Source organism: Lytechinus variegatus, chromosome 8, assembly GCF_018143015.1.
Source record: "Lytechinus variegatus isolate NC3 chromosome 8, Lvar_3.0, whole genome shotgun sequence".
In the NCBI taxonomy this organism is placed as follows: Eukaryota; Metazoa; Echinodermata; class Echinoidea; order Temnopleuroida; family Toxopneustidae; genus Lytechinus; species Lytechinus variegatus.
In genome coordinates, this window is record NC_054747.1 from 10,757,248 (window position 1) to 10,770,512 (window position 13,265).

The 13,265-nt window shown below is 35.9% G+C and overlaps 1 protein-coding gene across 1 annotated transcript in view; it reads right to left on the minus strand.

Annotated features, from left to right (window-relative positions):
* Positions 1–8,154, minus strand: part of LOC121419968 (adhesion G protein-coupled receptor B1-like) — a 40,449-nt gene extending 32,295 nt beyond the window's left edge. Inside the window, exon 1 of the mRNA XM_041614476.1 lies at positions 7,778–8,154. The gene's annotated coding sequence lies outside the window, so the exon portion shown is untranslated. The remainder of the gene's footprint in view (positions 1–7,777) is intronic.
* Positions 8,155–13,265: the final 5,111 nt, after the last annotated feature.

Below are 13,265 nucleotides of genomic sequence, written 5' to 3' on the forward strand. Positions count from 1 at the left end.
ATGAGGACAAAATTAGAATATTTCATATTTCATGTAAGAAAATACAAAAGAAATAGTGAGTGAATGACATCATCAGTCTCCTCATTTGCATATCGACCAGGATGTGCAAATAACTGTTTGTGAAATAAAGCAAAACTTTAAAATGTCATAACTTTCTTATTTTATATCCCATTTTGATAAACTTTTCAGTGTTATTATGCTTGTTGGATTTTCCTCTTTTTATTCAAATCAACATTTTGTTGGGGTGGACTTGTCCTTTAAGGGCTACGTTCTGTTGCCAAAAAACGGGTTACATGGGAATTTATCTCAATATAAATAATTAGTTACGAGACAGCTTACTCATTGATTAAAGTGGAAATTCGAAAGCTTTTTAAAGCTTTTATCTGAAATGACAAAAGATTAAGAAGAAAAATTCAGTCAATAAAGAATTGGTGCACTAACATCCAGCAATTTGATTTATTCAGTCAAATCATATGCAGATATTCCTGATCATCATTGGTACTCTTACACTGTAAAAAATGATGTGCTGATTTAGCACTTACAGTGCTTGTATAGTGACTGTGCTACGAGTGCTGATATAGTTTAAATTTGAACTAGAAAATCAGCACTCGAAGTGCAGTCACTATACAAGCACTGTAAGTGCTAAATTCGCACTTCTTTTATACAGTGTAGAAGAGATAATCATGTGTGCTATTTAATTTAAAAGACCTAGCTTATTGAATGTTGCATGCATTCATTTCAGGTATTTATGTAAAAGAGCCAAGAAACCGAGATTCCATTCGACCTCAAAAAGGCTCAATGAAAATATGTAAAGCCACAGCCCAAGGGCTTTAAAAGCCAGAAACAATCATGATTTGAGAATGCTTCTAATATCGGATTTCATTCCTTAATCCATCTTACCCTACAGATAATCTCTGCCGGGGACGAATTTACTGTGGCCAGATTATGTTACGAACAATTGCCATTTTAATTTGATGCAACCAACTGATATTACATAACCCAAACGCCTGATTGGTCAGAAACTAATGACCACGTGATCTGGGTGATTTCGTGTACGCCATAATCAGATAATGATGCGCCATTACTTGTGTACCGACGGATTACCCCTACCAGGGTAAGTTATTGACTAGTTTATTCTTGAATCTCATAATCTTCCTTATAGGCTATCACAGGTCTAAAAAAATTCCAATAGACTCATGTGTTAAAGTGGCACTTTAAAAAAAATCATAAAAATAAGGAGGAAATTCGAGGGTTGAATGCTTACTACCAGTGGATAGGATATATGTCTGACATTCTATATCTGACCGTCGACTTCACCTTTTATTTTCGTTTATTTATTGTACAGATATTTTCTTCTGAGGTTTTATCAATTGAACATCCACCACTTTGGTCAGTTCATTGACCTAATAGGAGCCTCTAAACAGAAAAAATCGCTATGTTTCGTTTTACCTTTCAACTATAAAATGAGAAAGCAATTATACTCAAGCCGAATAGCATGGCTATCCCGGGGTTTTTTGTTGCCTTTTTCCATATACATAAATTACATACTGTATTCACATGATTTGTTTTATTATTATATTACTGACTTGTATATTATACATGAAACTGTACGTTAATCGAGTCTCTTGACAAAAATGATCTGTATGTCGGAGGGAACCAAAATCTACACGTGTTTTTTTCATACTTGTCTTTTTTGTCTGTCCTTGTATTATTATGTTATGTCTTGTCCTTATATCGTTTTTTATGCCTTGTTTTTGTAACGTTCTGCTATTTTTTGTTCTTGTCAGGTTTTTTTTTCGTGTTGTCCCTTTCACTTGTTTTGTCATATGTTATAATCCATGCTTACAATTTAGTCTTTCATTTGGGAGAATGGAATGATAAGCCTTATCAATTTGTTGAAAAGATATTTATATTCAAATCTATATAAAGAAGTCACATCTTATTATCATCCAAGCTTATAATTTAGTCTTTCATTTGGGAGAATGGAATGATAAGCCTTATCAATTTGTTGAAAAGATATTTATATTCAAATCTATATAAAGAAGTCACATCTTATTATTATCCAAGCTTATAATTTAGTCTTTTATTTGGGAGAATAGGATAATAAGCCTTATCAATTGTTTAAAAGATATTTATATTCAAATTTATATAAAGAAGTAAGATATTTTGGTTTATTATGTCACTTACAATCAATTATTGACGGAAACATTCATTTACAAGCTATTCTCTCCATAGGTTGTCCCCATTTCATTTCATTTTTTGTATCATATTTTGCCTTTACTTTGTCAGCTTTTCCCCCTTCCACAGAGTTATTTATTTTGAAGATAAATTCCAAGATAATTGTACAACGTAAAATTTATCCACCTGCTAACACATATTCTGGATAACCAATGTGACAAACATGATGTTATAGAATCACAGTCTTTCATCATCATCACCATCTGGTACAGGAAGAAGGCGGTGGCCTGTAATTCACGGTCACTCCATCTATGGTTTTATTCTGGTGAATTTATTACTGTACGCATGCTGAGGAGTGGTAGTCATGGTAGATCAAAGCGACACCAACATAATTTGATTTACTTTGTAAACGCCATTCCTTTCTCAATCCATCTTGATGCATGTCAGTCATGTAAGTATACATTATCACGTGTTTTTCCTAGGTTTTGGAGTAATGGAGTAACATGTCGAAAAAGCCTCATCAAATATGTTAGTTGACACGCAACCGCCCACCGACAGCACGTATCAGTCATCATACATTCATATCAGTCGAGAACATTATGGTGACGTCACTAGAAACCGTTACAGATGCACGGACTACAAACAACAGCATGACTCGGGGAACAGAGAATACATTTGTAAGTTCAACAAAGCATTCGGGTGGAAAATGATTATAGCGATATTATTAGAGATTCAAACATTTTCTAAAAAATTTCGAAATGGGGAAAAAATTAAACGAATGCAACAATTACTCGTTTTATTTCGTTGCATCTCATGGGAACACGAAATGTCAGCATGCAAACACGTATATTTAGATTATGGGTAGGCAGTTGCATTAAAAAAAAACACGCGGTCGACGAGGAATTAAACACACACACACAATAAAAAAAAGCTGGAGAAGACGGAAGAAATCAAAAGGAAAGAGTTAAAAATTAAAGTATTTTCTGGCTTTTATGTTGAATTCTGTCACAAAAAAACTTGATTTTCATTTCAAAATAGTATAACTTTTTCATCGCTTCCAATTATTAAATGATTCCCCCATACGTCATGTCCTGTCCCTCTAAGGAGTTTTGACTCATTACGTCACTGCCGTTTCTTTTTTTTGGGGGGGGTAGCTTGGCAGATTGGGGATCCAAAGAACTGCGAGCGAACGAAACTTTGAAAATTTTGAAGTGGATATCTAATTTTGTGATAGATTTTGAATTATTCCAAGGTGCTAATGTCATGGTTCAACTAGCATCCTTTTCATTTCTTCAGCCTTCTCCATCTTCTTATTTGGTCATGAAAGCTTTTGGGGTCCAATGCCCCCCAAGGCACCCCCGTTTATTATGCCACTGCGCCATTGCATACGAACATTATTTTTTTCTGCTTTCAGCACTAAACATTAGACTGATTGAAGCAAACGAGCCCAAGATGAAAGGAAGACATTAAACGTCGGTGTTCTATGGTCGGTTACCATGGCAACGGAATAAACAACAGAGAGAGGGAGAGGGGTGGGAATGATACGTGGTACATGGCCACAAATTAATTCATCGGAACTTACATCAAGAGTGTGTCTATGTATGTGAGAGTGATATTGACAAGTCATCATTTCTCGCGAGCATCGGTTGCCTGGCTGCTCTGTTTGCAGCCCCCTCCGTATCAAACAGAGATGTGATTACCAGTCCCATTTGTCACCGTTCCTTTATTGGAGTTTGAAAGGTTAAGTTATTGATTCACCACAGAATCGAGTGGACAGGGAAAAATATAATAAATCAGTCTCGTCACATATCATCAATTCGTTCATAGTCCAACGCGAAAAGTAAAACTACGAAATTATCTCGGAATCTCTATATTCGCGGGAATGAGCGACATGCTTGTGCATAATATTGTACAATAAAAACCCACTGGTGTAGTGAGCCCAATATTTTGAGGGGGCGAGATATGGCGTATCAGGCAAATATTTATTTTTTTTAAAAAAGTTGCGAGCGAGTAAAAATTTCGATATTTTTATTACAATAATCTAATAACGTGATAGAGTCTGACACAATATCGAGAAAATAATATCATATTTCACCCTCCTCTCTTTTCTTTTCTTTCCTTTTCTTTCTTTTTCTCCTGGTCGTGAAAAATTTGGTTGGGCAAGCGCCCCAAGCCTCCCCCATCTGTACGCAACTGATGAAAATGTGACCCCCCTATTTCAGAGTATGTCGGAAGGCATCCAAATATATTATACCAGTGTTGTAGTCAAGGCTCAAACCACCTAGGCCAAGGCTTTAATACCCAAGGCCAAGGCTTCAATACCCAAGGCCAAGGCTTCAATACCCAAGGCTGAGGCCAAGGCATAGAAACCCAAGTCCAAGGCCTGAAAACCTCAAGGCCAAGGCATTTCATTGTTCAATATATGGAACAATTAGACAACAATACTTAGGCGGCAGACATGACACACAGGACCAAAGGTATAAAAGGTGTGAGCGAGCGAATTGAGCGAGCAAAATTTTTGACCCTTGTACATGTAGATCATGTAGATTTAGAGACAAAATTAGAATAGATATCTAGTTACCTTTGTAAATTTAATTAATTTTTCACATTGCAATAATTATTATTACCAAGGTGATCTGATCTGATCCTGGCATGTCTTTCTCCTCTCCCTGGGACAGTGGAGGCAGAATGTATTTTTTTTTTTGGGGGGGGGGTCAAAGCCAAAAATGCACTTACAGTATAAGTCAAAATGAGAATTTTGGTGCAAACATTTTCAAAAATGAGATTATCAACTGTGTGAAGAAGTTGTGTTTTTTGTGAAATTAAGTTCAGCAAAGCTTTTTTAAGTGATTTCCAATTGATAAGACAGATATTTTGATTTAGGCTTTAATTTTCCGCTATAGAAAGCGTAGTGAGCAAACGGTTTTGAAAAAACGGTTTTGAAAAAAAAAAATCAATTTTGAAGTTGTAAAACTCGATTTTGGGTCAATTATGGTGCTAATCACTGTTAACATGGTTAAAAGGGCATCCTTATGTTGCCGGCACGAATCACAAGCTCAAACTTCTGGACATTTTGTGTAATAAGAAATGAAATTTAAATATTCCGAGCTGTTTTTGTAATCATGAAAAAGGTGTGCATCTTGCTAAAAATATTAACGCGAGCGCAAAGCACGAGCTGAAATTTTTACTGACCAGAAAAGGAAGCTGCATTTAGTGACTCATAAATACGATACACAACTCACTATTCAAATAATGCGAGTGCAAAGCGCGAGCTCAAAAAATTGTGATATTCTGACCTGAAAACTGGACATTCTAAGCATTAATTAACAATAATTTATGCGAGCGCAATCTAAAATTTGTTGATTTCGGAACCTAAAATGTATTGTTTTTGATGCTATAAAAAAGGTGTTTCTTTTTTAAAAAGGACATATTTAATTTGGAAAAAGGTCATTTTTTATATTGGAAAATAGGCATATTTTCCTACAGAAAATTTTGCCGGAGGGGGGGGGGGGCAAGAGAGCACAAAGCGCAAGTTGAAATTTTCAAATGCTGACCCGAAAATTTGTCATTTTTAGGACTCTTGTCAGTTTTCATAGTTTTTCTGCTTACAACCACTTTTAAATTTCCATTCTCATTTCTTGTATCTTCTCCATTTATTTTACCTAAAAAAACGGAATAAAGAATACTAACAAAATAAAGTTATATTCAAAAGGATATAAAATAAACAAGGCGCACTCCATACCATTAGTTGGGGGAGGGTAAATCCTAATTTTTTCTTGAAACAATAAAGTAGAATTCTCTATCAAACCACACTGACACAAAAACAAATTCACTGTCGAACCATAATGATTAAAAATAAGTAACCTTTTTTTTCTTTGTTTTGTCAATCTGAGACACTAGACCAAAACAAAATATAAACAATTTAATTAGATGTACTGCCTATCAACATATTAACTGATTTTGCAGTATATTTTGCCTGTCCAGCCTCCACCTTCTCCTCTCTATCTCTCTTCCCTTTCCTCCTTCTCGCCTGTTTGATAAATATCAGCCCCCCCCCCCGAAAAAAAAAGAGAGACAAGAAGTTCCATCTACAAGAATTAACTAATTAAAGGAAAGGATTTGAATGCAATATCATTATATTGTCACACTATATCACAAAATTAGCTTTTCTGGTTAGGGTGAAAAATTGTGCTCACTTGCTCGCCATGCTTTGGCCCCTCAAATTTTTGGCTCATCATGCCATTGATGCCATAGCCCATTTGGAAATGACAAAATTGAAGATTGTGTTCAAGTTTACCGAATCTTTTCAGAATATCATTAAGACTTAAAACATTCTTGTTGGTCAAAGAAAATAATGGAATAGAAATCAACCTTGTTATCATTCTTTAGAGTAAGCTATTTTTAAAGTATGACAATTGTCAAAATTGCAGTCAGATCTGTCAGAATATTATTCCTGTCATAAAATCACTATAATCCTTATCATAATTATTATCATTATTATTGATATTGTCACTATCCTTATTAGTCATGATTACAACATATTACCAATAAATAATGTTAATTTTCATCACTTCTCTTTGTTACATAATTATGTGATGATAATTGCAATTGATGGCACTGCTAAGTACACTTAATGCTGCTGCTACTGCTGACTGGTAGTATTTAGTGTCATTAGATATACAGAACAATTGAAACAGTTATAATTACTTACATAAAAACAAATGAAAGTATAAAATACAAAATGCCTTGAAATTTCAAGGCTCAAAATCCTCAAGGCCAAGGTCAAGGCCCTCTCAAGGCCAAGGCTTGAATGTTCAAGGCAAAGGCTTTGAATAAGTAGGCCTTTATGCGCCTTAAGGCCAAGGCCGAGCATCAAGGCACTACAACACTGCATTATACAAGTATATTAATTTTTCTTCACGCATTGAATAATGAATCGCACAGTTATTTTTCGTAGTAGGTTGAATGGAACTCCACCATCAAAACAAATTTAAAGGAAAAGTCCACCCCAACAAAAACTTGATTTGAATAAAAAGAGAAAAATTCAACAAGCATAACACTGAAAATTTCATCAAAATCTATCGAACATGTCGAAGGGAGCCATTCTTGCACTTTCTATATTTTATAGTACCATTATATTAAAACCCAAACTGTTCTTCTAGAAAATAGAAAAAAAAACTTGCGAAAGGATTTCAACAGTCCTTTATTATTATGGTAACTTTGTTTGAAATGACTTGCAACACCTTGTTTTTACAACATTGATGTAAATTCGAGCAAGATAAATTTGAGCACCAAGATCCTTACGATATCGCATTATCCCGGCAAGAAACAAGAAAAAATAACTACCAGTCATTGCCACAATACACAACATATCCCGGACACCTCGTGAATGATTTGACAGATTGATATTGAGTCACTAACATTTTATTCAGCCCTTGGAGACAAGCAGGAATTTTCAGCCAAAATCGTGATGACGCAATGCGAAGCATCAGGTTTCAGAAACAAAACAGTACCTAATGAAGTGCCCTGTGGTACAAGCACAGGTTAGGAAAGTGATTGACAGGTTGAAATCTGTGTAATAATGAATATGGCAGCTTACCTTTTGCAGAGAAATGCGTGCAGAATATCTTAGCTGTTTGCCCCGAAATGGCAGACTTGAAGGGTGTTTGAGGATAGCTTTCAACCAAGAGCTGCCTTGTGGACACTCCGACTGCAAGGCGAGAGCTGGATGCGACAGTCATGAAATAAAAGAAGAGAGCCACAAACAAAGAGAGTGAGGCGAGGAATGGAGCGAGTTATTGAGAGCGACGGTATTAAAAATGGGAATTTAATTAAGATAGATGGAAGCCATGGCGACCCGCGCCTGTGTTTCGACTCGTTTCTATTGACTTTCATCAAATGAGAAAGCTTGCGGGGGACGGGTATAAGATCATTACTACGGAACATGAATAGAGAACTGTGCACGTGGATAGCTTGAAAAGACAAGAAAAGTGGTGAAGACGGGAAGACGAATGATGTATATTATAGATAAAGAGGGAGTTCGTGTGTATACATGCGTGAATGTGTGTGCGCGCGAGGGTGTGTTTGTGTGTGGGTGAGGGTGCAGATGCAGATGTACGAGAGAATTTATTAGAGGTTAGTGACCCCAAACATGAAGATGACGATCTCGCCTAAATAGTTACAGATTTTATATGATTTAGTTTGATTTCATTATATTTGATAAGAACACCGATAGATGCATATTAATGTCTAATGACAGAATAGTGATACGTACAAAGAAGATTTAAGACCATGAACACTGAATGATAGTCGACTTTGATAAAAAAACAAAAACTGATGAATGTTTTAAAAATATTGATTAGAACGAGGTGATTACGATGTCTGTGATTATGTTTGTATCAGATTGTACATCATAAAGACAAAGAAGATGATATAAAATGCTTCTTGAAATGTATTATACAAAAATGTACTTTTTTCCTCACTATACGTAAATGCTAAAATTTGAATTGCAATGATATGGTTCTAATCAAACAAAGAAATAAATCAGTAGTTCTATATCTAAATTGACATTCATTGCAACTCATAATATCGAGTTTCATTGAGTATACACGGTAAGCCTCGTTAGGTGAATAGAAGTAGCTTATTAAAGGGATATTCAGGGCTGAAGATGTTTATACTTTATATTATTACATTAAATCATAATTGTTTCATTTTCATAAATGTGTTAATGATATGCCTCCTTTATGATGAAATAAGTTGCATCAATAAATATCTAATGCACTTATTAAGTTGTCAATCCACCTGTTTTAGTTCTTGGTAGAAAAAGTTTGAATAAACCTACTGTAATTCATATAATAAAATGCAAAAGAACAAGTGGGGATAAGACATCATAAGCCCACCTAAAGAATATTCATGAAGTCATGCCTAGAACTGTTTCACCGGAATAATGCAAATATTCAAAATTCAACTTTGTTATTTGTCATCCGATTTTGATCAAATTTTTAGCATATTGCTTTGTGAATTTTACTCTGTGAATAGAGATATAAATATTGCCAGCTTGGACCATCCCTTTAAAGGTATTGTTTAACTTTGTGAGCAGCTGATTTAAAAAATTCTCAAACCAAGATGAAACATGTGTACAAGTGCATGTATTAGAACTAATAAACCCTGAAAACAACCATTATTGAGAATGAAAAGCTAAAACTACAAGGCAAACCCCGATTTTGTAAATAGGCGTCTTATAGACACCTAAATAGTACACATAAGTGTATGGGATGAAATTAAGATGGTGTTTCCGGTCACTTTATATTTCAATTTTTGAAGCACTAAATAATTATTTTCGAACGCAATTTTTTTCTGGGCTTCATTTTTGTAACATATCACAGATACAGGTGACAAGTGTGACCTTCTAGCTCATATTTTTTTGAAGTCCAACCAATGTTAACCAATCACTTTAAGCAAAAAAACTATTCAGAGCCACCATGTTTATTACATGATTGAGCCCTGGTAATCATATGAATATGATGATAAAAACATGATGAACAGTTTTTACCCCTTCAAATAACTATATGCTCTGAATCTGCTGATACGTTCACAATATTGTAGGATTCTTTTATATACTCGGAAGGATGTTTTGATTTGATTTGAATTTATTTCTGCACTCAGCATAAATATTCAACATATCATCTAGGTGATACAATTAAGTTTTACAAAACAAGTTAAGAAATAGTCATAACAAAGCAATGAAAAATTAATATAAAAAAGTAGCAATATTCAATGAAAATAAAATAACAGTTTAAACGAATGCAGGAGACCGCCATCGTGAGCGGTTAAGCTTGAAAATGATGGCGGCCTCAAAATGATGTCAAAATGAAATGAAATTTGAAAGAGAATAGAATGAAAGAAAGCCAGCGCTGCACTGCAAGGTTCGAGAACAAATAGACTGAAATGCAAGAGCATAAGGACGTTTCGAGAAACTGGTTAAAAAAAAAATACTACACTTTTTTTCGTGACAATATTCCAACCCTTAACAGGGGCCCTACTTAGAATAGAACGGTTGCCCCGAAGGAAAGAACACAAAACAAAGCAAATCGCATTTTAATTATAAACTGGAGGTCACTACCTCGTGAAAATAGCGAACAAAAATAGGTCATTATCATTCCCGCGTTATTCATCAAGATTACCCAGATTCGGCTGATGATTAGAGTTCAATTAATATCCGATGGTAGTGAGGTCTATGGTTGACGGGGTTGCTAATGGTTACGGAATCAAATAAAATCATTAGGGCATCTCTAAATGATATCAATTAGGGCATGGATATCATCAGTCCGATATGCATTGTATTCCCAGTTGGACAAATATTGATATTCGTTGCGGAAAGGGAATTAGAATTACCAGGTATTCTGGAGCCAAAGAAGGTTCGCTTTGTTTTTATTAGGGGCTTTTCTCATTCGCGATGCAGACCGCTCCCGGGGGGGGGGGGGGCACTTACATTGACGAGTGGATAACATGCGCGACCAAAAAAAAAACACGTAAAAAGGATGTCTTTTTCACGATAGGGCACGTTACGTACGTAACGTGATAAGGGTGTCAAAAACACAAAAATAATGAAAAAAGGGTATCTATTTCGCTAGGAAAATTACGTGTTTAGGGTCGAATTTGCGGGAATGATAAAACAAAATTAAAATGTTTTATAAAGGATGTCCTTTTTGCCCCAACACTTCGTGTTTAGAGTCCGATTTGCGCGAGGTGTAAAATGCGGGGTCGTACTAAACCAAATAAGGTAAAGCCGACGACCGAAGGACCCGTAACAAATAAAACATTCCTGTACTTGTTTAGGGGTTCATTTCAGGGAATATTTGCCAAGAGTATCGTTTTGTTTCCAGTACTTGTTAAGGGTAGGGTTTCACACGTCAATACTTGTTAAGGGGTGCATTTTCGGAATATAGAAATTACGTGTTTAGGGTGCTTTTCGAGACCCCATGGTCGCGCATGGTATCCATTTGTGAATGGAAGTGGCCCCCCGGGAGACCGCTGTACGGGAACGTAGAGAATCTATTGTCAAATGCCCTTCGTGACAATGAAGGCTTGTCGAGGGTCGGCAAATCGAAAGGGCAGTTTCGTCCGTGACTCTGGACAAACGACATATTGTGTTTTCAATTTTTCGTCAGCTCCTAAACGTAGGGCGAAACTGCCGTTCCGATTTTACTCATTTTCTACAATTACCTCCCAGCTTTTTCATTGTGATTTGACTTGCATTTTAAATGTATTTGTTGTGTTCTAGGATTTGTTCCGCGTCGTTGTGCGAAAACTTTCTAATTAATGTAAGGTTGCAATGATATTGTAGGCGTTATTATGGTATGCTCTGACCTCGGCCTTGCATCATGTATCAGATGGCGTCACGCCTGTTCTTTTGTTTTTTGCCAGCCCCCCCCCCCCAACCTCTCATTTGTTTTGGGATTCATTTCATTGTATTTATTCCATTTCCAACATTTACTATATGTTTTGCTCCATACATCTCGATACATATAATTGTGAGCAATAAAACAAAGAAAATTCATATACAGTATATGTACAACAGTATATGTACAACAACCTAACAACCTGGCATTGCTATTGCTCAACAGCAGGTACTAGCTTTGAAGACAGACATTTTCCTCATAATGTACCCCTCTTGCATTTCTCTGATATCTCTTCACTTTATGTTTGGCTCTCTTCTAAGTGTCTCGGGCATTTAAACAAAATGGTAAAGACGCTATATAAATCATATGTATTATTATTATTATTATTAAATAATCAAGATAACCATCCAAAAAATGTTTGGAAGGTAGGAGGCTGCTAGAAAGCGGAGGTTGTAGAGTAAGGCCAATATCAAAATATTCGTATAAATAGGATAACAAAACAACATTCGTATAATAACAAAAAACACAAATACAACATCCATCAAATACTACGGTCCAGCGTCCTTTGCCAAGGCGTCAATCCGCACTTTGCCACTCTCCGATGGATACCCGGTACACACTAAGAAATAAAGGTTCAAAATTGAATCCCGAAAGGTTGATGCAAAAGAAGCACCCTATATGGGTTCAAAAATTGAACCCTGCGGTTGGGGTTCATTTTTGCACCCTGCGTGTTCAAAACTGCACCCCTAGGGGTTCAATTTAAAATTTAGGGTGCAGTTTTGAACACGCAGGGTGCAAAAATGAACCCCAACCGCAGGGTTCAATTTTTGAACCCCAAATTAGGGGTTCAAATTTTGAACTCATAGGGTGCTGATTTTGCATCAACCTTTTGGGGTTCAATTTTGAACCTTTATTTCTTAGTGTGTAGGACGCGGAAGCCCATGTAGTATGTCTATTAATAATGGAATGCTTCCCAGGGAGTGGAGGAAGTGCACACATTGTTTGCAGGCATTCCACTATCCAATGACCGGGGTGACAATGATTATGCGTAAAGTGCTTAGAAACGCAAAGTATTGTTGTATTTATGTAAATTGTTTTATAATATCATTGTTATGAATCCTAATATTAGTAGAGCGGGTAAGCTCAAAAAGTCACAATTATGCAAATTATGACTAAAGCATGAAACTTTCACAAGATCTATTTTAAAGATGTGAAGTAAATTTATATATGCAATTTTCTCTACTATATTAGAGTTTATCTCGCGTCATTTAGGCACAGAATAGTGCGGGTACATGACACATGTTAGTTCAAGTTTAGATTGTTCTACAAACATTGTAACCTTCGGCCATCATTGGGTGATTTCAAGTTCAGTGTTGACCTTTTGGTGTTGGTGTTGGGTCAATTTTTACACGATTATAACACCAAACATAAAATGAGGATGGTCCCGAAAAGTCACTCACTAGTTGAGATGTCAATAATGTGATCTGGATCAGTTTTACAAGCTCTGAATAAGTTTTGGAGCTAGGGGAAGCAACCGAAATTTCAACACTAACACCAACACCAAGGCCAACACCGAACTTGAAATCACCCAGTATGGCCCCTGCCTAAAACCAATATGTATGTAAATAACCTTCTGGGATGTTGGAGATCTGAAGGATTATTTTCGAAAGTCGGTTTGACGGATGG